Source organism: Ambystoma mexicanum, chromosome 7q, assembly GCF_040938575.1.
Source record: "Ambystoma mexicanum isolate Mex_15411 chromosome 7q, UKY_AmexF1_1, whole genome shotgun sequence".
Lineage (NCBI taxonomy): Eukaryota > Metazoa > Chordata > Amphibia > Caudata > Ambystomatidae > Ambystoma > Ambystoma mexicanum.
Window position 1 is genome coordinate 520393289 of NC_090941.1, and position 3724 is coordinate 520397012.

The window sequence follows — 3724 nt, forward strand, 5'->3', positions numbered from 1 at the left end:
TCTAGTGAACTGGTAAATTCCCACCTGGGGAATTTATCAGCCATTATGAAGGCTGTTAATTCCTTCAAGTTTGTATGCAGCGATGCCTGATGCCATGCGTTCCTAATGTCGAGCTACATGAATACTGTTGCATTTCCCACAAGATGCACGAGTTCAGAAAACTTCGGAAGAGGGTAGCTGTCCATAACAATGTTTTTGTTGAAGCTCTTCAGGAAAACACATAGGCGTAGCTTCTCTGATTCTTTCTTTTTGTTAGGACAACCGGGCAAAGCCAACTGGTCGCCTCTATTGTCACTAAGGTTCCTTTCGCTTCTATGTCTTGAAGAAGTGTCTGTCATTCTTTTCTGACAGTGACTGGGACAGGCTGCACCTTGTTTTGCACTGGTGTCATGTCTTTCCTTAGTATTATCTTGCGCCGCAAACCTTCAAAAATGTCTTTGTGGAATTTCAGAATCTCACTCATGGGCTCTGCAGCTATTGAGTACACTTGTTCTTTTCTGCAAAGGTCAAGTTTTATTTTTAGGCTTCTTTGTTCATGCCATTCCAGTCTAGGATGACCAATGTCAGTGGCATACATTCTTCTTGGTGCTCTACCCTTTGAACGTTTGTTGACAAAAGTTGTATCCTGTTAGCTTGAGCTTGTTCCCCCCGTAAACTCTAGCTCTATGTCCGATGGCTTCATGGCTTGAGATGTAAATCCTTGGCACCGACGCATTTATGAGACATCAGTTTATATTTTTTGTAGAGCACAGGCCAGGAGCTCTGTCTTCTCTTCCATTGCCCGTCTCTCTTCTGCCTGCATATGCCTCTTTTGTGTGCACCCGCCACTCCCCAATGCTTACCGCGTCAAACGTAGTGCGCGCAACGGCTCGGAGCAAGGAGGAAGAGAGAGAGCTGCATGTCACAAGCACCTGTAAAATACAGTCCTTGTCATTTCATACACACGTGGCAGGCAGCTGGTCGCTGCAGGGCCCCCATGAGCGTGGGGCCTGGGCTATGACACAGACTGGCCATGCCTAGGGCTGGCTCTGCAATTTAGAAAGATGTATGGAGGATGTCACGTTGACAGTTTGGTTCTGGGGCAAGGGGGCGGGATGGGGCAGGGGCGGGAGAGGTAGAGAGAGAAGCGGCGAGGGGAGGCATGGGAAAGGGCAGTAACATGTAGAAAATCAGAGAAAAAGATGTGCTGTGTTAACACTGGTCTCCCGTGTCTTCTTGCACTGTGGAGCGCTGGCGCCGTAGTAGGCGGTCCCTCACCACAGGCCCACTGACACTGGCAACGAAGGGGAAACACGCCCAAGCGCCGGAGCACGAAATACATGGAAGTGGAGGTCCACAGGCGGTAGAAGCACCCGTGGCTGCGGCGGTGAGGGCATTGCTCCACCCATGATTTGAAGAAAAAGGAGGTCGGATCGAACCCAGGGCTGCAACAGTGATTGTTGGAAGCAGCAGTGAGTGGGGGAGGGAAACAGGAGTCGAGCGGTGCTCGTGCCTTGCGGCGGCTGTTGTCAGGAACCAATCCCTCACACCTTCCATCACAGTGTTCGTGCCTTCACAGGCAGCCGTATGAGGTACTAGAAGTGTCAAGGGGATAGAAGGAGCCGTGATTCCTTGTACGTTCCAGATATGTCTGCACAAGATATTCCACAGGCTGTCAATAAGGATGTGCAGGCAGTGGTTCAGGAAGCTCCACATGCTGAAGCACCATACAGACTCCCTGACTCTCTTGCTGTGGAGTTACCTGGAGCATTTGATGTGGCGGACACAAGCAATATGGGGCCCAGGTGGGCCAAGTGGATTAGAAATGTTTATTTCTACATGGGGGTAACAGGGCCCATAGATGATGAAAGGTAAAAATGCCTGCTCAAGTTGGCTGTGGGTGCCGCAACCAGGGACATCGTTGATGAAATGCCTGTAAACTAAATTAACTAAATCCAGGACTTGAACGCTGCATTGGCTGCTTATTTTACACCGCATACCAACGTTGACTATGAAACATCACCTATTTCACAGTACAAAGCAGGCGAAAGGTGATACAATGGACGCCCATGTCATGCGCTTACGAATTAAGATGAAACATTGTGACTTCGCGAATTACTCGCATACAGAGGCCCTACGCTCCCAGATCATTGCAGGCTGTGAATCCCAATCTTTTTGGCGCAAACTACTTCAAAAAGCTTGAACACTGGACAAAGTCCTAACCCTTGCAAGGGCAGAACTGGCCGTAGACATACAGGTCGAGAGTTTCAACATGACCACGCCCTCGGAAATGGTACACCGACTACCGAATGACAGCAGACAAGAGGAACCTTTCTGCTATCAGTGTGGGTATGAATATCCGCATGAGGGAACTTGCCCGGCAGTCGGCCAGAGATGCTCCGCCTGTGGCAAGGAAGGACACTTCAAATCAGTATGTCACGTGGCAAGAGAGGGCAAGACAGGGGGAGAGAGTCCAGTGCTTGCTACAGGCCCAGACCCCTCCTCACGGTGACACAAACATCACAAGCAGCTGGCCATTCTCAACACAGGTCAAAAGAGACAGAACCGAGGGAGCAGGAATCTGGCGAGGACAAATACAGGAAGGACAAGAAGGAGAGACAGAGGTGCATCACATGCTCAGAGCCGGGCCGAAGATCAAGACGCCGCATGACGTATCTCATTGAACAGTCTCACTCAGACATGAAGATCAGTTAGTTTAAAGGTGAGCAGAAAAAGAGGGGATACGTGTACGCTCTGGACAACTCTGCAGCAGCTGAACATAGCCCTACCCTCCTCATGGAGCTCAACAAAAGACCAACAGAGTTCCTAATAGACACCGGCATCACTGTAAACGTGGTCAGTGAACAAGTGTACAACGAATTACAACGCCCCCCAAAACTCAAATCGGTGACTGTAGACATATGCTCCTATGAGGCAATCGCTCCCCTGAAGTGCCAAGGACAGTTTGAAGGCACCTGCCGATACAAGTCACAACAAAAGAAAATACTAATACATGTGCTTGCACTGGGGTTGAAAGCGGATGCATAATCAGTTTCCGAACAGCAACAGACATGGGTTTGATACACGTGCTATACAAATTAATGGTGCACAAGTAAATCGACCCCATGAGCATGGTTAAGGAGCTGCACCCCAAACTATTCAAGGGGATAGGAAAACTACATAACAAACAAATCAAATTGTACATAGCCGAGGAAGTCCTTCCGGTAGCACAACACTGCAGAGGCATACCCTTCAATATACAGCGGAAAGTAGAGGAGGAACTGTGCAAACCTCTGGAGCAAGCTATAATTGAACCATCCACAGGCCTCACAACATGGGTATCCTCCATAGTCCCTGTTCTGAAGAAGTGCACAGACACTATCCGTTTGTGGACATGCAGAGACCCAACCAGGGCATGAAAAGAGTGAGATACATGGTACCGCTTATCACAGACATGATACATCTGGTGAATGGTGCCAAGGTCTTTCCAAATTGGACTTCCAAAAGGGCTATCACCAGCTGGTACTAAGTCCAGAGAGCCGAAACATAACAACATTTGTGACATCTTGGACTCTATATATACAAAAGGCTCAGCTTCGGGATGTCCTCTGCAGCCAAGATTTTCCAATCCGAAATCCACAACGTAATTAAACACATCCCCAACTGTCTCAATTACAGTGATGACATTTTGGTCTTCGGCACTTATTTAGGGAAGAATGACGAAACCCTATCTAGAATGGGCATG